This window comes from Delphinus delphis, chromosome X (genome assembly GCF_949987515.2).
Source record: "Delphinus delphis chromosome X, mDelDel1.2, whole genome shotgun sequence".
Taxonomy (NCBI): domain Eukaryota; kingdom Metazoa; phylum Chordata; class Mammalia; order Artiodactyla; family Delphinidae; genus Delphinus; species Delphinus delphis.
Genome location: NC_082704.1, coordinates 91,768,855 through 91,793,857, shown reverse-complemented (window position 1 = coordinate 91,793,857; position 25,003 = coordinate 91,768,855). Strand labels below are relative to the sequence as shown.

Sequence of the window (25,003 nt, the reverse complement as noted above, 5' to 3'; positions counted from 1 at the left end):
TCCCACATGCCGCAGAGCAGCTGGGCCCGTGAGCCATGGCCACTGAGCCTGCGCGTCCGGAGCCTGTGCTCCGCAACGGGAGAGGCCACAACAGTGAGAGGCCCGCGTACCGCAAAAAAAACCACAAAAACCTGCATGCGAATGTTAATAGCAGCTTTATTTATAATCACCAAAAAGTGGGGCAACCAAGAGGTCCTTCAGTGATAAAAAGGAATGTGCTATCAAACCACGCAAAAAATATGGATGAATCTTAAATGCATATTGCTAAGTTCAAGTACCCAGTCTGAAAAGGCTACATACTGTATGGTTCCATTTATATAACATTCTGGAGAAGGCAAAACTGTAGAGATAGTAAGTAGATCAGCAGTTGCCAGGGGTTTGAGGAAGGGGGAGGGTTGAACAAGTGAAGTACAGGGGATTTTTACGTCAGTGAAACTATTCCGTGTGATAGTATACTGGCAGATACATGGTGCTATGCATTTGTCAAAACCAATAGAACTGTGCTTGCTTCGGCAGCACATATACTAAAATTGGAACGATACAGAGAAGATTATCATGGCCCCTGTGCAAGAATGACACGCAAATTTGTGAAGCGTTCCATCTATTTATCTGCATAATTTTCCATTACATAAATGCATCAAAATCTGTTTTGCTATTACTGGATATTTTTTTCAACAATGTTTTGCTCTTACAAACAAGATTATGATGAATACCTCTGTAAAAACATTTCCCATCTGGGTAAATAAATCTTATGACAAATTCTCAAAAAAAAAAAAACCCATAGAACTTTACAGCTTACAGAGGGAGCTTATCTCAATAGATGCAGAGAAAGCTTTCGAAAAAATTCAACACCAATTTATGATAAATACCCTGCAGAAAGGAGGCATAAGGGGAACTTTCCTCAACATAATAAAGGCCATATACAACAAACCCAGAGCCAACATCATCCTCAATGGTGAAAAACTGAAAGCATTTCCACTAAGATCAGAACAAGACAAGGTTGCCCACTCTCACCACTCTTATTCGACATAGTTTTGGAAGTTTTAGCCACAGCAATCAGAGAAGAAAAGGAAATAAAAGGAATCCAAATCGGAAAAGAAGAAGTAAAGCTGTCACTGTTTGCAAATGACATGATACTATACATAGAGAATCCTAAAGATGCTACCAGAAAACTACTAGAGCTAATCAATGAATTTGGTAGAGTAGCAGGATACAAAATTAATGCACAGAAATCTCTGGCATTCCTATACACTAATGATGAAAAATCTGAAAGTGAAATCAAGAAAACACTCCCATTTACCATTGCACAAAAAGAATAAAATATCTCGGCATAAACCTACCTAAGGAGACAAAAGACCTGTATGCAGAAAATTATAAGACACTGATGAAAGAAATTAAAGATGATACAAATAGATGGAGAGATATACCATGTTCTTGGATTAGAAGAATCAACATTGTGAAAATGACTCTACTATCCAAAGCAATCTACAGATTCAATGCAATCCCTATCAAACTACCACTGGCATTTTTCACAGAACTAGAACAAAATATTTCACAATTTCTATGGAAACACAAAAGACCCCGAATAGCCAAAGCAATCTTGAGAACGAAAAACGGAGCTGGAGCAATCAGGCTCCCTGACTTCAGACTATACTACAAAGCCACAGTAATCAAGACAGTATGGTATTGGCACAAAAACAGAAAGATAGATCAATGGAACAGGATAGAAAGCCCAGAGATAAACCCACGCACATATGGTCACCTTATCTTTGATAAAGGAGGCAGGAATGTACAGGGGAGAAAGGACAGCCTCTTCAATAAGTGGTGCTGAGAAAACTGGACAGGTACATGTAAAAGTATGAGATTAGATCACTCCCTAACAGCATACACAAAAATAAGCTCAAAATGGATTAAAGACCTAAATGTAAAGCCAGAAACTATCAATCTCTTAGAGGAAAACACAGGCAGAACACCCTATGACATAAATCACAGCAAGATCCTTTTTGACCCACCTCCTAGAGAAATGGAAATAAAAACAAAAATAAACAAATGAGACCTAATGAAACTTCAAAGCTTTTGCACAGCAAAGGAAACCATAAACAAGACGAAAAGACAACCCTCAGAATGGGAGAAAATATTTGCAAATGAAGCAACTGACAAAGGATTAATCTCCAAAATTTATAAGCAGCTCAATAACAGAAAAACAAACAACCCAATCCCAAAATGGGCAGAAGACCTAAACAGACATTTCTCCAAAGAAGATATACAGACTGCCAACAAACACATGAAAGAATGGTCAACTTCATTAATCATTAGAGAAATGCAAATCAAAACTACGATGAGATATCATCTCACACCTGTCAGAATGGCCATCAAAAAATCTAGAAACAATAAATGCTGGAGAGGGTGTGGAGAAAAGGGAACACTCTTGCACTGCTGGTGGGAATGTAAATTGGTACAGCCACTATGGAGAACAGTATGGAAGTTCCTTAAAAAACTACAAATAGAACTACCATATGACCCAGCAATTCCACTACTGGGCATATACCCTGAGAAAACCATAATTCCAAAAGAGTCATGTACCAAAATGTTCATTGCAGCTCTATTTACAATAGCCCGGAGATGGAAACAACCTAAGTGTCCATCATCGGATGAATGGATAAAGAAGACGTGGCACATATATACAATGGAATATTACTCAGTCATAAAAAGAAACGAAATTGAGCTATTTGTAATGAGGTGGATAGACCTAGAGTCTGTCATACAGAGTGAAGTAAGTCAGAAAGAGAAAGACAAATCCGTATGCTAACACATATATATGGAATTTAAGGGAAAAAAATGTCATGAAGAACCTAGGGGTAAGACAGGAATAAAGACACAGACCTCCTAGAGAACGGACTTGAGGATATGTGGAGGGGGAAGGGTAAGCTGTGACAAAGCGCGAGAGAGGCATGGACATCTATACACTACCAAACGTAAAGTAGATAGCTAGTGGGAAGCAGCCGCATAGCACAGGGAGATCAGCTCAGTGCTTTGTGACCGCCTGGAGGGGTGGGAGGGAGGGAGACACAAGAGGGAAGGAATATGGGAACATATATATATGTATAACTGATTCACTTTTTTATAAAGCAGAAACTGACACACCATTGTAAAGCAATTATACTCCAATAAAGATGTAAAAAAAAAAAGTCATTTAGGAGGTCTAGGGATCCCTAGATGGAATACAGACTGTGACAAAAGAATCTAACTCCATTACAAATGTATGAAATAACTGCACTGAGGGGGGTGGGAAAAAAGGTAAGTTCCTAAGTAACTTTGGAAAGGAGTAGATACTATAAGACTAAAAACAAAAGAAACTGTGTATAAGCAGCACATTCTGGTTGATAAAGTGTTTTCCCATGGAGGGTAGAGGTTAACAATTCTAATGCTGCTGTACGTGTATCCTGGACATGAGCAATTAAGCAAATAGATGGCAGATCCTGGAAGCCAGGTTTCTCGCCGTTAGAGGGGAAGGTTCCAGACAAGCAAGAGAAGAAGGCTAGAATAATCCTTTTGGTACTGGATTAAACTTGGAGACATCAGTATGGAGATATGTTTAGCTTAATATCGATATAGATGAATACATATAGAACTATTTATAGATATGTAGATATACATTGGTTAGTATACACGTTTCCTTACTCCATCAGCTGAGAATGCTAAGAAGCAATGATGAACTAGTAACAATGAACACACCTAGTGCCTAGATATTGGTTTCTAATACCATTTTCTAATTTAAAAGAAAAAGAAGGCACCCAGGCTCTTTGCAGAAATGGCTGATTCTAGAGCTGGGGCAGGGGATATACAAAATAAGCCTAGAGCATCTTGTAGTGCCAGAAGGTAAGGTAGCGCTGAACACACACACACACACACACACACACACACACACACACACACACAAGGGGTATGGCTAAAGGACAAGGAGTCAGGGACTTCCCTGGCAGTCCAGCGGTTAAGACTGTGCTTCCACTGCAGGGGCACAGGTTCGATCCCTGGTCAAGGAACTAAGAACTGAAAGAGCTCCCAGTAGCCAAAGCTAGAACAATTCGAGTAACAAAATAAAGTACTATTGGATTATAACCCATATATTCATGAGTTCATACTCATGATATAAATGATTGAATAGATAAATAGGTAAGTGGGGAAGAAGAGACAAATGTCCCTGTGCAGAAGAATTCCAAGTAATTTATGTAGATACTCCGCCCTTTAGGAGGTAGAGTGTATCTCCCAACTCCTTAAGTGTCGGCGGTATATAGTAATGTCCTTACAAAGAGAAGAGTATGGAAAGGCAGGGCAGGGCGGGAGGAAGGAGCAGCTTTATGGTAGAGAAATCTGACAAACACTATATCAGCCTGGTGGTCAAGGTCAACACTAATAGTGATGTCATGTTGATAGTTTGTACACGTGATATGATGTAATGAGAACTGCACTTTACCTCTATGGTCTTTCTCCCCAAAACCTGTAACTCCAGTCTAATCATGAGAAAAAACACCAAACACATCCCCATTGGAGGACGTGCTACAAAACATCTGACCACAACTCCTCTGAATCCTCGTCTCAGGGTCCGCTTCTAGAAGAGCACAAGCTAAAAGAGCCTTCAAGTTCATTTAGTCCGGGAAAGAAAAAAAGAGGTGAAGTGACATCCCCCAGCCCTCACACTGAATTAGTAGCAGAGCTGGGTCAGTGACTCACACAAAGTAATTGCTCAAAAAACTATTGGTTGAAGAATTAAGAATGAAGGTGTAGAACCCAAGTTTCCTGCCTGCTAGTTTGGTGCTCTTTCCACGAAGCAATTTACCCTTAGTTATTAAAAATTCCACAACATTTGGGGGCTACGATTTCATAGATAAACACATAGATGGATATGGTAACTGTCAGCCATTAGGACTGGAACTTATTCCTTATGAAAGGCTGGATGTTTGAAGGGGTCAGGGACCACCTGGGAATGGTAAAATTGGAAATGGGATAGGAGTTAAGATCAGAAATGAGGGGAGGGTCAGCAGGCTGAGTGGCACAAGCAGGAGCCCAGAGTGGCATCAGTGTGTGAGTCACCAAATCCAAGCAAGAGAAGAGGCAGTAGGGTCACAGCGCTGGCAAGAAGCAAGGTAGCAGAAAATAGGATGCAACCAGGATGGCTTTGGACAAAGTGCTGTGGAAAGTCCTCCCCTGTGATGGGACCCTATGGAAGGGTCCTGTTGTCTTAAAGTGGCAGTGTTCAGAATGTGCTACAAGCAATTCACAAAATTACAATTCTTGAGGTTGACAGACTGTGACACAGATTGCTAGTTGCCTATCCACTGTTCATTCTCCCTTTCTTTGTTATGAACAGAAACCCTATATTATTGGGGGTGGCAATGCGCTTAGCTTTAAAACAATACTTTTCCAGCTTTCCCTGCAGATATTGATGGCTGATAGGGTGAAAGCAAAAGTCATTGCGTGAGACTTCTGAGAAAGCTTTGTAAAGAAAACTGACTAATGCAAGTGATTTAACCTTTTGCCCTTGCCCTTTCCTCCTGCCTATGGCCTTGAATGTGTACATATAATGGCTGAGTTGCAACAGCCATCAGGGACTGTGAAGCAATCTTGATGATGGGAGCCATGCACCAAATATAGGGGAGCAGAAAGAAGGGTCCTGGGTCCTAGATGTGTGTAGAGCTGCCATATCAGCCCTGGATGCCTACTCCGGAACTCCCTTCATGGGAGAAAAAAAAAATAAACCCCTATCATGTTTAAGCCACTGTACTCTGGGTTTCTATTACATGCTGTGGAATCTAATCCTAACTGATACATTGACCAAGGAAGGGAAAGTTTACATTTTACGTATGAATTATCCTAAAGAAAAATGCCAGAAATGTTAGGTTTCCTAAGGTAATGATTAAGCCACTTAAATCTGAAATCATTGACCGATATATAAGGAAAAGAGGAACTTTAATTCAGCCAATCGTTGTAGTTTTTGTTTGTTTTTGTTTTGTTTTGTATTTTTTCTTTTTTGCGGTACGCGGGCCTCTCACTGTTGTGGCCTCTCCCGTTGAGGAGCACAGGCTTGGGACGCGCAGGTCCAGTGGCCATGGCTCATGAGCCCAGCCGCTCCGCAGCATGTGGGATCCTCCCAGACCAGGACACGAACCCGCGTCCCCTGCATCAGCAGGTGGACTCTCAACCACTGCGCCACCACGGAAGCCCCAATCGTTGTATTTTTTGACAAAGGAAAAGTCCGCGTGAGCAAATTTGTGGTGCTGGGTTATGTGCTGCTGTACCTTTGCTATGCTATGGCTTTGGTGAGGGAGCACACAGACCATCTTGAAGAGTTTAGACTTGATGTTGGTTTCTACAATACTATGATTTAGAAGAAATATAGCAATTTGGTCATTCAGATGACCAAAATACATTTCTCACATACATTTGGTCTTCATCCACAGTTCCTCGCTCATAGTTACCCAAACCCTTGGAATTTCCTGAGCAATAAGAACAATAGGAACATCTTTCATTAAAATATTCGTTCTCTTGCCCTCAGTTTCCTTCAGAGACATTAAGGTGCAATGGGTGTCTTGTTATTCACAACAAGCCCCTTTCTACCACAACTGGGTTCATGTTAATGAGGTGACTTTGGAGAGCACCTAAAGATGGGGGCTACTAGGGAAGCCAACCAAGAATAGAGGGGGTGGAACTTTCAGTCCCACCACCTGATTTCCGGGCAGGGGAGAGGGGCTGGATGCTGACTCAACTGCCAATAGCCAATGCGTTAATCAATCATGCGTATCTAATGAAGCTTCCAAAAAAACCCCAAAAGGAGGGGGTTTGGAGAGCTTCCAGGTTGGGCAACCAGAATGCTTCCATGTGCCCCACGCTGGGCCCCAAACTCCACGAGGACAGAAGCTCCCTTGGTCAGGACCTCGTCCTGTGTATTTCTTTATCTGACTGTTGATTCATATCCTTTAATATCCTTTGTAGTAAACCTGTAATCTAGTGAGTGAACAGGTTTCCTGAGTTCTGTGAGCTGTTCTAACAAATTAATCAAACCTAAGGAGCGGGTCATGGGAATCTCTGATGAATAGCCAGTTGATCAGAATGTTGTATGTGTGTTGATCACACACACACACACACACACACACACACAATGGAATACTATTTAGCCATAAAAAGAGAACGAAATCCTGCTATTTGCAACAATATGGATGGACCTAGAGGGCATTATACTAAGTGAAATAAATCAGACAGAGAAAGCCGAACACCGTATGATCTCACTTACATGTGGAATTTAGAAACAACACAACAACAAACCAAGCTCATAAATACAGATAAGAGATTGGTGATTGCCAGAGGTGGGGGGTGGAGGCTAGGGGTGAGAGAAGTGCGTGAAGGATGTCAAAAGGTACAAACTTTCAGCTATAAAATAATTAAATCATGGGGATGTAACGTAAAACATGGTGACTACAGTTAATCATACTGTATAGCATGTTTGAAAGTTGCCAAGAGAGCAGATCTTAAAAGCCCTCATCACAAGAAAAAAAATGTTTGTAACTATGTATGGTGGCAGATGTTAACGAGACTTATTGTGATGGTCATTTCACAATACATACAAATATCAAATCTGTACATCTGAAACATATATAATGTTATATGTCAATTATACCTCAATTAAATTTTTTAAATTATGTCAAATAATTTAAAATATATAGTGTTGACTGTACATCTCTTGTGGGATATATCCTCCAGACAAAAGAAATTTTAGAAAATCTTAAACCTTTAGTGATGATTCTACTATTGCTTTTTTGAAACTATTAGTGTGTATGATATATATACTTTACCCAGTAAAAATAACTAGGACTCCCTGGACCAGGATATATACAAGATAAGCTATTAAAACAGAAAACATGGAAGCTATCAAATATTATTGATGTCAAAAGGGCACAGTAATCAATTTTAAGGGGTTCTACTTGCTAAAGATGGAACAATTTGAACATTAAAAAGAACAATGATCCTAAAGTCAGGAATAAGATAAGAAGGTCTGCTCCTAACAGTTCCATTCAACATCGTACTGGAGGTTCTATCCAGGACAATTTGGCAAGAAAAAGAAATAAGAGCCAGGAAAGGAAAAAGTAAAAATATCTCTATTTGCACATGACATGATCTCGTAAATAGAAAATCCTCAGAAATCCCCTAGAAAACTATTAGAACTAATAGTTCAGCAAGATTGCAGGATACAAGATCAATAAACAAAACCCAACTGTACGTCTATACACTAGCAATAAACACTCTGAAAATAAACAATTCCATTTATGACAGCATCAAATAATACTTAGGAATAAATTTAACAAAAGAAGTGTAAAACTTATACACTGAAAATTACACAACATTGTTGAAAGATTAAAGATTTAAATAAATGAAAACTTATCACATGTTTATGGTTAAGGTAGTAATACTTCCCAAAGTGATCTACAGATCCAGTGCGATACCTGTCAAAATCCCAGCTTGCTTTTTTGCAGTAATTGACAAGCTAATCCTAAAATTCATATGGAAATGCAAGAGACCCACAATAGCCAAAACCTTGAAAAAGAAGAACAAAGTTGGAAGACTCACATTTCCTGATTTCAAAACTTACTACAAAACTTATAATCAAGACAGTGTGACACTGGAATAAAGACAGACATATAGATCAATGCAATAGAACTGAGAATCCAGAAATAAACCCATTCACTTACAGTCAAACAATTTTCAACAAGCATGCCAAGACTATTTAATGGGAAATGAAGAGTCTTTTCAAGAAATGGTGCTGGCCCCCGTGTTCATAGCAGTACTATTTACAATAGCAAAGACATGGAAGCAACCTAAATGTCCATTGACAGAAGAATGGATAAAGAAGATGTGATACATATATAGAGTGGAATATTACTCAGCTACAAAAAAGAATGAAATAATGCCATTTGCTGCAACATGGATGGCCCTAGAGGTTATCATACTAAGTGAAGTAAGTCAAAGACAAATACCATATGAAATCACTTATATGTGGAATGTTAAAAAATGATACTAATGAACTTATTTACAAAACAGAAATAGACTCATAGACATAGAAAACAAACTTATGGTTACCAATGAGGAAAGGGGGGAGGGATAAATTTTGAATTTGGGATTTACAGATATATAAAATAGATAAACAGCAGGGAACTGTACTCAATATCTGGAAACAACAGGGAACTACATTCAATATCTTATAATAACCTATAATGGAAAAGAATCTGAAAAAGAATATATATATCTGAATCACTTTGCTGTGTACCTGAAACATTGTAAATCAACTATACTTCAATAAAATTTTTTAAAAATTTTTTAAAAAGAAGCGGTGCTGGGACATCTAGATATCCACTTGCAAAAGGATGAAGTTGGACACTTACCTCACAACATACACCAAAAATTAATTGAAAATGGATTAAAGACCTAAATGTAAGAGTTTAATCTGTAAAACTCTTAGAAGAAAATATAGGAGTAAATCTTCATGACCTAGGGTTAGGCAATGGATTCTTAGATACAACACCAAAAGCACAAGCAACAACAACAGAAGAGAGAAATTAAACAATACCAAAACTAAAATCTTTTGTGCTGCAAACAATACTATCAAGAAAGTGAGAAGACAAAGGACAGAAGGAAATTTTGCAAATATATCCTTAAGAAGGGACTTATATCCAGAATATGTTTTTTAAAAAAAGAAACTCTTAAAACTCAATAATAAAAAGACAACCCAACCTAAAAATGAGCAGAGGATCTTTTTTTTGGCATTAAAAATCATAATTTTATGTTTTCAATGACTATGTGACTAAAAAAGATGGTATTTAAGAGCAAATATTATACACAGGTATTTTTTAAAGCTAAGGGTTTCTCTAAAATATAGGAAAAAATTAAATCTTGCTTTTCTGACAGGCTGATACACTCAACAGACTAAAATACTCTTATATAGAGCAACTTTATAAAATCTATTAGAAACATTATTCTACCAAGACACTTTGGAACCAAATCTCAGCAGTCTTCAGGGAAGACAGTTACACCCTGATTCCTGGATCATCGTGCTCATCATTTTCAAGTTATTTATCACTTCCTTCAGTAATACATTTGCCATGTGCTTTTTCTGGGTTTCTTTTTTTCTTATGAGTATATGATGAGTTATTTTTCTCTTTGATTTTCTCTTTGGGATGTGAGGTAGTAGAAATAGTTTCTTTTTACAAAGCATGTTATAGGCAGAAAACCTTTCAATTCTCTTCTTGCTTTCCTCCATTTTTTGATTTGCTTATCTTTAACAGGAAGTCAGTATATTCCTCTGTCACCATCAGTTTTCCTTTATGGCTTAATGGAACTTCTAAGCCATGTGTGCTCTGGACAGCCAACACAGTCTTTCCTCTCTTTCCCACTATTATGCCAGAGTTCCTGAAAGCAGAATCTATTGCCACTGAATGCTATAAATTCAAGTACAATCACAAAATTTTACCAGAATCTGTGCATCCTGCAACTGTTGACGCTGCACATGAAGAACAAGTGGTTCAAATTTCAAAACGGCACCACCATTCGCTTTCTTTAGGGCTACAATCACGTCATCTTTCACGTACAGTTTGTGTGTAACCAGTAGCCAGCAACGGTTTTGTTTCTGAACCTCAAAACCATTTATACCCGCGTCTAGGAGGATGATGCAGCCAGCGCAGGAACTGGCAGTGAAAAACTGTTCTCGCCCAGTCAAGGGCTGCACAAGCTCTACCACATCCTCGTCCACACTGCCTTTCCAGCTGAGGCCCACTTTGCTCAGACACTTGCACCTTCCATCTCTTGAACGCTGCACTACTATCCGTGCAAGGAGGGAGTTAGGGTCTGCACTTTCACACTAGCCTCGCCTTTCCCTGGGGGCAGCCATATCGAAGCCAGTGGTGGCCAGAAATGTCCAAACTCTAGAGGATCTGAGTAGACATTTCTCAAAAGAAGATGTACACGCCACTAAAAATGTGAAAAGATACCTCAAAACTGGGGTGGGGGAAGAACGTGAAAAGATGCTCAATATCATTAGTCATTAGAAAAATGCAAATCAAAACCACAATGAGATACCACTTTCCACCCAACAGGCTAGCTATAATCAAAAATACACATGATAATAAGTGTTGGTGACGATGTGGAGAAATTGAGACCCTTATATGTTGTTGGTGGGAATGTAAAATGGTGCAGCTGCTTTGGAAAACAATTTGGTAGTTGCTCAAAATGTTAAACATACAGTTACCATATGATCCAGCAATTCCACTCCTAGGTATATACCCAAGAGAAATGAAAACATACGTCTGCACAAAAACTTGTATGTGAATGTCCATTGCAACATTATTCATAATAGCCAAAAAGTGAAAATAACCTTGTATTTGTTCCCTAAGGCTGCAGGGCAGCTAAAAACAACAGAAATTTATTCTCTCACAGTTCTGGAAGCCAGAAGTCTGAAATCAAAGTGCTGGTAGGGCTGTGCTCCCTCTGAAGTTTCTAGGGCAGAATCCTTCCTTGCCTCTTTCAGCTGTTGGTGTCTCCAGTGGTTCCTTGGCTTATTGTGACCCCATCAATCCAATCTCTGCCTTGATCTTTACATGTCTCCTCCTTCTCTCTCTCTCTCTCTCTCTCCTCTATGTGTCTCTTATAAGGATATCTGTCACTGGATTTAGGGCACACTAGGATGATCTCATCTTGAGATCCCTAACTTAATTACATCTGCAAAGAAGCTTTTTCCAAATTAGGTCATGTTCACAGGTTTCAGGGGTTAAGAGATGGCCATGTCTTTTTGGAGGCCACCATTCAACCCTCTACAAACCCAAAGGTCCATCAACTGATGACGAGTAAACAAATGTGGTTCATCCATACAATGGAATATATTTTGGTGCTAAAATGTACTGACACAGGCGACAGCATGGATTAACCTTGAAAACATTATACTCAGGGAAGGAAGCCAAAGGCTACATGTGGTGCAATTCCATTTAAAGGAAATGTCGAGAATAGGCAAATCGATAGAAACAGAAAGTAGATCAGTGGTTGCGTAGGGTTGTTGCAGCCTTAGGCAGGCTGGGGAGCAACTGCTAACGGGTATAGGGTTTCTTTTTTGGCAGAATGAAAATGTTCTAAAATTGTATTATGGTAATGATTGCACAACTCTGTGACTACACTAAAAACCACTGAATTGTGCATTTTAAATGGGTGAATTGTATGGTATGTGAATTATAATCTCAATGAAATGGTTAAAAGTGAGGAATTAAAAAATGAATGTAATGAATTGAAATACATGACATATGCTAAAAATCCATAGGCTCGTAATGATTTTTCTAAAAAGCTCTTTGGTCATCTTTAGACAATATTGGTGAATAAAGGTAACGAATAACGAATTATTCTGCCTTTCTTATATGAACTGTACTTCAGGGTATCCAAACAGTTGATAAAAGAAAGTTCTTTATTACAGAAAAATTCCCACTAATAAAGGCAGAAGAAATGACAATTAGAAGCTCACAAATTTGTGAGCCCTAATGAAATAATGGATCAAGGCAATGTTTTCCATCAGGTGAAAGGCTGATGGAAACTTTAAAAGAGGGACTAACAGCACCAGAATCTGATGATTAATCTTAGCATCACTAAAAATGGGACAGCCAGACGTCACAGGCCTCCTGATATGGTGCAAAAGGAAGTACACAGTACTACTTACAAAATATATTTTTTAATTGAAATATAGTTGATTTACAATGTTGTGTGTTTCAGGTGTACAGCAAAGTGATTCACATATTTTTTTTTTCCAGATTTGTTTTCCTTATCGGTTATTACAAAATATTGAGTGTAGTTTCCTGTGCTGTACAGTAAGTCCTTTTTGGTTACCTATTTTATACATAGTAGTGTGCATATGCTAATCCCAAACTCCTAATTTATCCCTCCCTCACCCTTTCCCCTTTGGTAACCATAAGTTTGTTTCCTATGTCTGTGGGTCTATTTCTGTTTTGTATATAAGTTCATTTATTAGAACATTCTCTAACACCATACAAAAAAATAAACTCAAAATGGATTAAAGACCTAAATATAAGACTGGATACTATGAAGTATTCTTGCCAGTAAAATCAAACCTGAATTTGATCAAGCCTGTAAACCTAACTGCCACTTTATAGGAAACACAGGGTTTAAAGGAACATATTAAATGACACTGGAGACATGGATACAATCGGCCAAATACTGACTGTGGGAAATTTGCCAGAGCAGATGTGTCCATTTTTTTCTGCAAACAAATAGCAACAATATAAGAGGAAGGAGTAACCTATCAAAAAGACTTGAGATACATTAACCACATGCAATGAGGGACGCTGTCTGGTTCCTCGTTTGAAGAAAGCAACTATTAAAACAAATAACTATGAGATAATGTGGAAGATTTTGAACACTGACTGGATATAAATGATATTTTTAAACTGTCAATATTTTTTAGCTGTGATAAGGGTTATGCTTGGGGGAAAAAGTTTTTATCTTTAGAGATACATACTTAAATATTTACAGACGAGAAGACATAATGTCTGGGATTTTCTTTAAGATAATGTCATGGTGGGGTGAAAAACGTAGTTGGGAATGTAGATGAAACAAGATTGGTCATCTGTTCGTAATTGTTGAAACCACGTGATGGGTACATGGTGGTTCATACACTGTCGTACTAGTATATATGTTTGGAAATGTTCCAGAGTAAAAAGGGGTTTTTTAAGTGTTCTTTGGAGCATTGAGTTGAGGCTTGAGTATGTTTTTTCCATATAAATCCGTATGTTTTTTGCCTAGTAAAGTTTATGGGAATTCCTTCTTGCCTAATCTGACTAAAGCAGATCATTTGGACGGCAGAGAGGCACGCTTTGAAATTGGGTCTGCGGTTTGTTGTTTTTTTTTAATTGAAGTATAGTTGATTTACAATGTTGTGTTGTGTTTCTGGTATACAGCAAAGTGATTCGGGGTGTGTGTGTGTGTGTGTACATATTCATTTTCGTATTCTTTTCCATTACGGTTTATTGCAAGCCTGAGTTTGAGTTCTAGCACCAGTATTCACTAACTTTGTCAGATACTTAACATTTCTGAAGCTCAAAGCTCAATTTCTTCACTGGTCAAGCAGGCATCATAATAATAGCTCTCACCTGGGGTCGCTTGGGGGCTTAAATAAGATAGAGAATACAAAGCACTCAGCACTTGGCACAGTGGCTGGCCGTGCTCCATAGATATCAGAGGCAGCTAATGCTTAATTGTTTCAGTTATCTATTGTGGGTTCACTTGGATCAGCTGGGAGCTTCTTCTACTCTGTCTGCTGTCAGCTGGGACTACAGTCATCTGGTGGTTGAACTGGGCTGGAACAACCAAGACGACTCACACAGACGGCCAGCAGTTGATGTCAACCGTTGGCTGAAAGCTCAGCTAGGGTTGTTGTCCACAGCATCTATGCATGGCCTCTCCATGTCACTCGGGCTTCTCACTTGATGGTGGAGGAAGTGCCCAAGAGCGAAGAGGAAGCTGCCAGTTCTCAGGGCGTGCAACTGGCACAGGGTCACTTCTGCCACATTCTGTTGGTTAAAGAGTGGCAAGCCCTGTTCAGACACAATGGTAGGGGAAATAAACTCTACCTCTCAATGCGGACAGGGGCAAAGAATTTGCAGCCCTCTTTAATCCACCACCAAGTGTTCCTGTTTCCTCAGTACTTGGTCCATAGATAAAAATATAGATTCCAAGAATCACACCAAAAAATGTACTCATATATGTCTCTAGAAGGTAATTGGACCACACTGGCTGATACTTTCCTTGCTTCTCTGCAGACTAAGACAGGGCCTGGGGAATCGGAGGGGCTAGGCAGCCGCTAGCCCCTCACCACGGAGAGGAGAAACCAGGGCAGGACCAAGTCTTCACTGCAGAAACACCTTGGCATGAGTCAGTGGTTCTCAAAAATAATTTATGAGACCAAATTAGGTCATCTATTTTTAATTTTTATGGTTATTAATTTGACAAATTGTAATTCAATACTGTTCTCCCAGGCAATAATTCTGGAGACTTGAGGAAATATTAGCATTCCCTTCCAAGGTATTCTTTCCTTAATTCTTTAGTTCCAAGGCATAACAGCTTTCCACATATTTCTTCTCTTATCCTTTGACCAACAATTGCTGACTCTCATGTATTCTCTGATATTAGCTAAAACACTGTCCAGGAGAGGTGATTGTTTGTTTTCATTTACTGCACATTATACAAACACAAAGTTTGGGTAAGAAATATTTCCTAGAGCTAATAAATGCAAAGTTAGGGGCAAGCTTGGGCAATGTGAATTTTACCTAAAGAGCTTTGCTTCTAATTGGAACACTTACAGTAAACAAATGATTGATAAAGACACCCAGTCACCTCTATAAACAAGGAAGCGGGGAATCCAGCCATGCTGAACACTGTGTTTATTTTCCACTGGAAGAGGATGTAAACTGCAATCACAAGCACGCCACCGTTTAATTTCTATACAAGACCCCTTCCTGGCTTCCTATAAAGCAAAAAACTGATGGCAGTTTTTGCTCACTAAATTTCTTTGTGCAGAATTGTTAAGTGCTATTAATTTTAGCATAGCTTATCAAAAAACAAATGACCAAACAAACAAACCAAAAGGCCTTAAAAAAAAAAAACCCTTAGGTGCTTCTAAGCTTGGAGTCATTTTGCTGTTGAAAAGATCCCAGCTGACAGCTGTGATATAAATGTATGGAGAAGGAAATAAATACTGGCTCTTAGACCATGACCTGGAAGTTATGTCAGAAGAGTCTGGCATTGTATCAACTGGCCATAAAGCAAATATGGGAGGGAGGGGATGGAGAGGATGGAATGGCCACATGTTTCTGGCCCCATCTGAAGTTCTGAGCACATCAGAGCATACAGCTAGAGGCTCAGAATCATCGTGATGATACACAAGTGGGTGAAATCATTTCCTTAGAAATGAACTGTCTTTGTCTAAGCTAAGACCCTTGCTGACATATCTGAGAAGATGTCTGACTTTTTAAGACTCTTTCTGACTTATTTAAGCCCTTCCTGACTTGTTTCAGACTCTGTCTGATGAATTAGATACCCTTCCTGATTTGTATGGGACCCTTCCTAACTTGTTCAAGACTCTTCCCGACATGTTTGAGACCATCCCTAACTTGTTTCAGACCTATCTTTTCATGTCAGAGCTTTCTGACATATTTGAGATCGTTCCTGATTTGACTGGGATACCTCCTGATGGACTTGAGACCCATCCTGATGTATTTGAGACTAGTCCTGAGGACTTTGACATGCTTCCTGATACATTTGAGACAATCCCCAACATATTTAAGACTCTTCCCGTCTGTCTGAGATCCTTCCCAATATATCTAAAACTTTGACAACTTGGAGACCCATGCTGATTTGAGACTCTTCCAGACTTGTTCGAGAACTTTCCTGGTGTGTTTAAGACCATTCCTGATGTGTTGAGATTCTTCCTCTCTGTTTTAGACTCACATATTTAAAACTCTTCTGGACAATTTTAGATGCTTCCTAACTTGTTTGAGATGATACCTGCCATGTTGGAGACCCCATCTGACATATTTCAGACCCTACTGACGTGTTTGTGACCCTTCATGACTTGTTTGACAGCCTTTGTCACTATGTGAGAAACTTCTTGACATGCTTGAGACTCTTCCTAAGATGTCTGAGCCCCTGACTGATTTGAGAAAATTCCTCATGTATTTCATCCTCTTCCGGACATGTTTCAGATCCTTCGCTACTTGTTGGAGGCTTCCTGACATTTTAGAGAACTAGGTTGATTATTTGAAACTCTCTCTTTCTGTTTGTGACCCTTCCAAAAATATTTGAGACACTTTTTTTTTTTGCGGTACGTGGGCCTCTCACTGCTGTGGCCTCTCCCGTTGCAGAGCAACAGGCTCCGGACGCACAGGCTCAGCGGCCATGGCTCACAGGCCCAGCTGCACCGCGGCATGTGGGATCTTCCCGGACCGGGGCACGAACCCGTGTTCCCTGCATCGGCAGGCGGACTCTCAACCACTGTGCCACCAGGGAAACCCGGAGACACTTCTTGACTTGTTGAGACTCTTCCTGACTGAGACCCTTCCTGAGGTAATGAAAACGCTTCCTGAGATCTTCCTGCCATGTTTGAGACTCTTCCTGGCTTGTTCGAGAACATTCATGACACATTTGAGACCCTTGCATATATCTGACCCCTTCCTGGCTTGCTTGAAACCGTTTCTGACTGTTTGAATCTCTTCTTGACATTTTTGAGACACTTTTTGAGGTGTCAGAGATAACTTGTTTGAGATTGTACCTACAGTATTTGAGACCCTTCCTGACTTGTTTTGACAGTCTTTATGACTATGTGGCAGCACTCCTAAGTTGTTTTAGTTTCTTTCTGATGTGTATTAGATTCTTCTTGTCTATTTGAGACTCTTCATGACTTACTGTCAATGCCTAACTGAGTATGAGATCCTTCCTGACATATTTGAGACCCTTCTTGACTTATTTGAGACCATTTCCGACATGTTTGAGACCCTACCTGACTTAATGAGATGCTTCCTGAGAGGTTTGAGAACTTTTCTATTTGAGACTCTGCCTTTTGAGATGCTTCCAGATGTATTTAGGACTATTCCTGAAATGTTTCCTACTTCTCCTGGTGTGTTTGAGACCCTTCCTGACTACTTTAAGACTGTTCCTGACTTGTTTTGAGCTACTTCCTGACATATCTGAGCCCCTTCCTAACATGTTTGAAACTCTTCTTGACTGTTTGAGCCACTTCCTGTCATGCTTGAGACCCTTGCTGATGTATGTGAACAATTCCTGCATGGTTGAGACCTTTTATGACATACGTGAGACACTTTCTAACCTACTTGAGACTTTTCCTGATGTCTTGAAAGACTCCTTGATTTATTTGAAACCCTTCCTGACACATTTGAGACTCATCCTAACTTGTCTGAAATTCTTTTCGACATTTTTGAGACTGTCTATTGGAGACCATTTTGTATGTATTTTAAACTCTACCTGAGGAATCTGAGACCCTTTCTGACCAGTTTAAGACCCTTCCCTATTTTTCTGAGACTCTTCCTGATATATTTGAAAACATTTCTGACTTGTTTGAAACTCTTGCTGAGCTGTTTGAGACCATTCCCGAAGTACCTGAGACTCTTCCTGGTTCTGAGATCCTTACTAATGTACTTAAAACTCTTCCTGATTACAATCAGATACTGACTTTTGGGGAAACAACTTTCCAACATATTTGAGACCCTGCCTGCCTGTTTGAGAAACACCCTTACAAGTAAGAGGTCCTGCTTGACATTTCTGAGACCCTTTTGGACTGCTGGAGACTCTTTCTGATGACTTTGGCACCCTTCTTCGCTTGTCTCACAGCCTTTCTGACCCTTGGAAAGCCTCCCAGACATGTGTGAGACCCTTCCTGACTAGTTGCGATCCTTGCTGAGGTATATGAGAACTTTCCTGACATATTTAAGACTATTACTAACCTGTGTGAGACTTTTCCTGATACATTTGAGACTCCCTCTGAGTTTGAGATACTGTCTATTTAACACTGTCCAGACTTGTTTGAGCCTGATGTATTTGAGACCCTTCCTAATGGCTTTGAAACATGTTTTAAAATCTTCCTGAGTGTTTGAGCTCTTTAGTGATGTATTGGAACCATTCTTGTATGGTGGAGACCCTTGCTGAGACATTGGAGGCATTTCCAGCCTTATTTACAATCCTTCCTGGGGATTCCCTGGTGGTCCGGTGATTAGGACTCCAAGTGTCCATTGCCAGGGGCCAGGGTTCAATCCCTGGTCAGGGAACTAAGATCCCACAAGCTGTGTGGCATGGCCAAAAAAAACAATAATGAAAAAAAAAATCCTTCCTAACATATTTGAGACTCTTCTCAAAGTACTGAGAAACTTCTTGATGTATTTTAAACCCTTCCTGAGATACTTGAAATTCATCCTGATTCATTTGAGACCCTTCCTGACAAGTTTTTTTGTCTTTTTTTTTTTTTGGCCACGCTTCGTGGCTTGTGGGATCTTAGTTCCCCAGCCAGGTATTGGACCCAGGCCCCGGCAGTGAAACCACCGAGTCCTAACCACCGGACTGCCAGGGAATTCCCCTTCCTGACCATTTTAAAATCCTTTCTTAATCGTTTGAGACCATTCCTGAAGTATTTGAGATTCTTCCTGTCTCTGAGACCCTTCCTGGTGAATGTAAAACTCTTCCTAACTACCTTCAGATAGACTCTTCTTGTCTGTTTAAGACACTCACGGCGACTTCCCTGTTGGTCCAGTGGTTAAGAATCCACCTTCCAATGCAGGGGACATGGGTTCGATCCCTGGTCCAGGAACTAAGATCCCACATGCCACGGGGCAACTAAGCCTGCACGCCGCAACTACTGAGCCCATGTGCTCTTGAGCCCACACACTCTGGAGCCCACGTGCCACAACTAGAGAGAAGCCTACGCACTGCAACGAAGAGCCCACGTGCCACAACTAAGACCCGCCACAGCCAAAAATAAATAAATAAATTTTAAAGTGTTATTTTAAAAAAGACACTCTCTCACAAGTTTGAGACTCTACCATACTACGTGAGCCTTCTTGACCGGATGAGACCTCTCTTGATTTGTTCGACAGTATTTCTGACAGATTGAGACCCTTCTGATATCGTTGAGATGTTACCTGAGAAAATTCCTTACATATTTAAGACTTTTCCAGACAGTGTGATCCTTTGTGACTAGCTTAAGATGTTACCGTCATGTTTGAGACCCCTCCCCACCTGCTGGAGACTCTTCCTGAGGTGTTAGAGATTCTCCTTGTATTTGAGATTCTTCTTCTCAGGGTAAGATACTTCCTAATATATTCAAGACCCTTACTGAGTTGCGTCAGAGCTTCCTGGTGTATTTGAGTCTCTTCTCTCTGTTTGAGACCGGTCCTGACACACTTAAGAACCTTTCTGACCTACTTAAAACTCTTGCTGAAATGTCTGAGGCACTTCATGACTTGCTTGAGAAATGTACAGACATGTTTGAGACCCTTATTGTTGTTTTTGAGACCCTTTATCTCTGTTAAAACCCTCTTTGATGTCTTTAAACCTCTTCCTAATGACTTTGAGATGCTTCCAGAATTGTTTGAGAAGATTCCTGATGTATTTGAGACTTTTTTTCTGTTTGTGATACTTCCTGACATGTTTGAGTCCCTTCTTAATATGTTTCTTACTCCTCCTGATGTAGTTGGGATTCTTCCTGATGTATCTGAGGCCCTTCTTGACTTTTGAGACCGTTCCTAACACGGTGACACTTGCTTGTATCTGACACACTTCTTTTCTGTTTGCAACCTTTACTGGATTATTAATAACTCTCCTTAACTACATTGAGAAACTTCTTGACTGGTTTGAGATATTTTGTCATGTACTTGAGACTCTTCCTCTCTGCTTCAAATACTTCCTGACAAGTTTAAGACTCCTCCATACGTGTTTGAGACCCTTCATGCTGTATTTAAGAACCTTCCTTGGGCTTCCCTGGTGGCATAGTGGTTAAGAATCCACCTGCCAATGCAGGGGACATGGGTTCGAGCCCTGGTCCAGGAAGATCCCACATGCCGTGGAGCAACTAAGCCCACATGCCACAACTACTGAGCCTGCACGCCACAACTACTGAAGCCCGCATGCCTAGAGCCCATGCTTCACAACGAGAAGCCACTACAATAAGAAGCCCACACACAACGAAGAGTAGCCCCCGCTCGCCACAGTGAAGATCCAACACAGCCAAAAATAAATAAATTTATGAATTAAAAAAAGAACCTTCCTTGTGTGTTTAAGACTCCTCCTGAAAAGTTTGAGAGTCACCATGACTTGTTTAAGATTCTTCATGACATATTTGAGAACTTCTCTGACGTGCTTGAGACACTTCTCCTATTGAGACCCTTATTGAAATCTTTGAGCCCTTCTGGATGTGCTTGAGACCCTTCCTTTTTGTCTGAGACCCTTTCTGACAAGATTAAAGCTCTTCCTCACTACTTTGAATACTTGTGGTCCAATTTGAGAGAACTGATGTGTTTCAGACTTTTCCTCTTCCTTGGCAACACTTCCTGTCTTGTCTGAGACACATCCTAAAAACCTTGAGACTCGTCCTGATGTATTTGATATCTCTACTGTATTTAGTTTCCTAGGGCTGCTGTAAAAAAAAAGGCAACCCCCTCCCCCACAAACTGGGTGTCTTAAAATAACAGAAAGTAATTCCCTCATGGTTCAGGCCAGAGGTCTGAAATCAAGGTATCAGCAGGATTGATTTCTTCTGGAGGTTCTGAGGGAGAATCTGTCCCATGCCTCTCTCCTAGCTTCTGGTGGTTGTTGGTATTTCTTGGCATTCCTTGGCTTGTGGACATATCACTCCAATCTCTGCCTCCGCCTTCATATGGCATTCACTTTCCTATGTGTCTTCACATGGCCTTCCTATAAGGACAGCAATTATTGAATTTAGGGCCCATCCTAATCCAGTATGGCCTCGTCTTAACTAATTACATCTGCAAAGACTCTATTTCCAAATAAGGTCACATCCTGAGGTTCCAGGTGTACATGAATGGGGGGGGGTGCATCATTCAACACAGGTGCACCTACAAACATATTTGAGATTCTTCCCAACTGTTTGAGACCCTTCAAGACATATTGCAAACTGTCGGATGAATTTGAGACACTTCCTAACTTGTTTGAGATGCTTCCTGATTTTTTGAGAATTTTTCTAATGTATTTGAAGCCCTTTCTAACTTGCTTGAAAGTCTTCCTGTTTGAGACTCTTCCTAACATGTCTGAGATTGTTCCTGCCATATCTACTACTCTTGTTGACATATTTGTGAATCTTCCCAATTTATTTGAGATATTTCCTGAGAGTGTACCTGGCATATTTGAGTCTTCTGTCTCTTTGAGAGTATTCCTGATGGATTTAAGAAGCTTCCTACCTATTTAACACTCTTTCTGACATGTTTGAGAAGACTTCATGAATTTTTTGAGACTCTTCCAGATGTATATGAGATTTTTTCTGACGTTCTTCAGTCCCTTCTCAACTTGGCTGAGACCTTTCCTGACATGTTCAAAACATGTGAGATGTATTTGAGACACTTCCTGCTCTTTGAAACACCTTACTGACTTATTTCTAGTTTGTCCTTGCTATTTTGAGAACCTTCCTGACTTATTTGAGATGCTTCCTGATGTATCTGAGACACTTCTTCTCTGTTCTGGCTACTTCCTGACAAGTTTGAGAGTCTTCCTGGAGTATTTGAGACACTTCTTGCTATATTCGAGAACCTACCCTCATGTATTTAAGATTTCCTGACATACTTGAGAGCCTTCAAGACTTGTTTAAGATTCTCCACGACATATTAGACACCTTGCTTAAGACCCTTCTCAACTTATTTGAAACTTTACCTGACATGTTTGAGATCCTTCTGGAGGTATTTGGGTTTCTTTCTCTTTCTCTCAGTTTGAGATGTTTACTGACTTGTTTTACAAGTTCTTCTTGACTACTTTGAGAACCTTCCAGACTTGAGTAGATTCCTGATGTATTATTTGAGACTCTTTCCCTCTGTTTGCAACACTTCCTGACATGCTTGCTACTCTACCTGATGATTAGATTCCTCCTGATATACTTGACATTCTTCACCCTCTCAGTTGTATCTGAGACACTTCCTTTCTGTTTGAGACCCTTACTGACTTATCTATAACTCTTCTTAACTACTTTTAGAATGTTTCTGACTTGTTTAAGATGCTTCCACATGTATCTGAGAATCTTCCTCTCTGTTCTAGAAACTTCTTGACATATTTAAAGCCCTTCCTGACATGTTTGAGACGGCTTCTCATGTGTTCCAGACCTTCCTTGCCATATCTGAGAACATTTCTCATGTATGTAAGACTCTTCTAGACGTGTTTGGGAGCCTTCATGGCTTGAGACTCTGGTATATTTGAGACCTTTTCTGACATGCTTGAGATGCTTCTCGAATTGTTTGAGTCTCCTTCTGAAATGTTTGAGACCCTTCCAGGTTTATTTGAGAGTCTTCTCTCTGTTTGACACCCTTACTAACAAAAGCTCTTCTTGACAGCTTTGTGATCCTTCCAGACAGGTTCAAGAGGATTTGCAACGTATTTCAAATGCTTCCTCTCTCTCTCTCTGCAACACTTCCCATCGTGTTTGAGACACTTCCTGGTATTTGAGACTCTTCCTGTGATTTTTTGCCGACATGTTTGAAACTCTTCCAAAGGTTTTTGATATTCCTCCTAATGATTTTTTGATATTCCTCCTAATGATATTCCTCCTAATGTATCTGATGTATCTGAAACACTTTCTGATCTGCAAATGACTCTGTTGAATTGTTTGAGACCCTTTCTGACATGTATGAAGCTATTCGTAGAGTATTTGAGACGTTTCCTGTCTGTTTGAGACCCATTTTGACTTGAAGACACTTCCCGCCATGTGTGAGATTACTTTGAAACTGTTTCTAACTTAAGATGATTCTTGATGTGTTTGAGACATTTCCTCTCTGTCTGTGACCCCTCCTGACTTGTTTGAGACACTTCCTGACATATTTGATGCCCCTCCTAATGAATTTGAGACCCTTCCTGACAAGGTTGAGACTCTCCCTGACTTATATGAGACCCTTCCTGATTTTTGACACATCCTGAAATATTTAAAGCCTTCTCTGACTTGCTTGCAAGTCTTTGAGACCTTTCCTGACATGTTTGAGACCTTTCTTTGAGACCTTTCCTGACATGTTTGAGACCACTCCTGACATATTTACTCCTCTTCCTGATGTATTTGAGACATTCCTTGAATTTGAGACTGTTTTTGACAGCTTTGAGATTCTTCTTGTCTCTTTGAGACCATTCCTAATGGATTTGAGAACCTTCTGTACTTATTTAAGACTCTTTCTCCCATGTTTAAGACCCTTCATAATGTGTGTGAGACTCTTCCTTACACGTATGACTTGGTTGACATGCTTCCCAACTCAGAATCCCTTAGTGAAATGTTTAAGACCCTTCCAGAAGTATTCAAGACACTTATTGACGCTCACTGACACATGTAATGTTCTTCACGACTACTTTGAGATCCTTCCAGTCTGGTTTGAGAGGATTCAGGATGCATTTCAGCTCCTTCCTCTCTCTTGACACTTCCTGTCATGTTCGAGACACATCTTGTCATGTTTGAGACTCTTCCTGATGATAGTGAGCGTCCCCCGCCCCCTGATGTATTTGAAACCCTTTCTGACATGCATGACTCCTTTTCATGTACTTGGGACCCTCCCTTCCTAACAGGTATGTGAAGTATTTGAGACTCTTCCTCTCTGAGACACATCCTGGCTTGTTGGAGATGCTTCCTGAGATGTCTGAGATTTCCGGACTTGTTTGAGACTCTTCCTCATATGTTGGAGACTGTTCCTGACACACTTGCTATTCTTTCTGATATATTTGAAAATCTTCTTGCTGTCTTTGAGACATTTCCTGACTGTTTGAGACCATTCATGACATATTTGAGACTCTTCCTGTCCTTTTGTAATCATTCCTGACAGATCTGAGAATGTTCCTTCCCTATTTGAGATTCTTCCTGATGTATTTGAGATTCTTCATAACACTTTTGAAACTCTTCCTGACATTTATGAAATCTTTTCTAACTTGCTTGAGACTCTTCCCAACTTGTTTAAGAATCTTCCTGACATGCTTAAGACTCACAAATGAATTTGAGACACTTCCTTCGGTTCAGTAAACATTACTGGCTTATTTACAGTCCATCCTTACCACCTTGAGAACATTCCTCACTTATTTGAGATGTTTCCTTATGTATTTGAGACTTTTCCTCTCTGTTCTGGACTGTTTCTGAGAAGTTTAAGACTCTTCCTGTCATGTGTGAGGCTCTTCCTCACATATTTGAGAACCTTCCTGACACATTTAAATCCCTTCC

General features: G+C 40.0%; 1 non-coding gene and 1 pseudogene across 1 annotated transcript; one reads left to right on the top strand and one right to left on the bottom strand.

Annotated features, from left to right (window-relative positions):
* Nucleotides 1–500: 500 nt before the first annotated feature.
* On the top strand, nt 501–607 carry LOC132419120 (U6 spliceosomal RNA). The gene has a single exon (XR_009518128.1). It is a non-coding gene; the product is annotated as a U6 spliceosomal RNA (small nuclear RNA).
* Nucleotides 608–10,131: 9,524 nt separating this feature from the next.
* The window catches only part of LOC132418220 (tRNA wybutosine-synthesizing protein 3 homolog), a 32,684-nt pseudogene continuing 17,812 nt past the window's right edge, over nt 10,132–25,003 (bottom strand).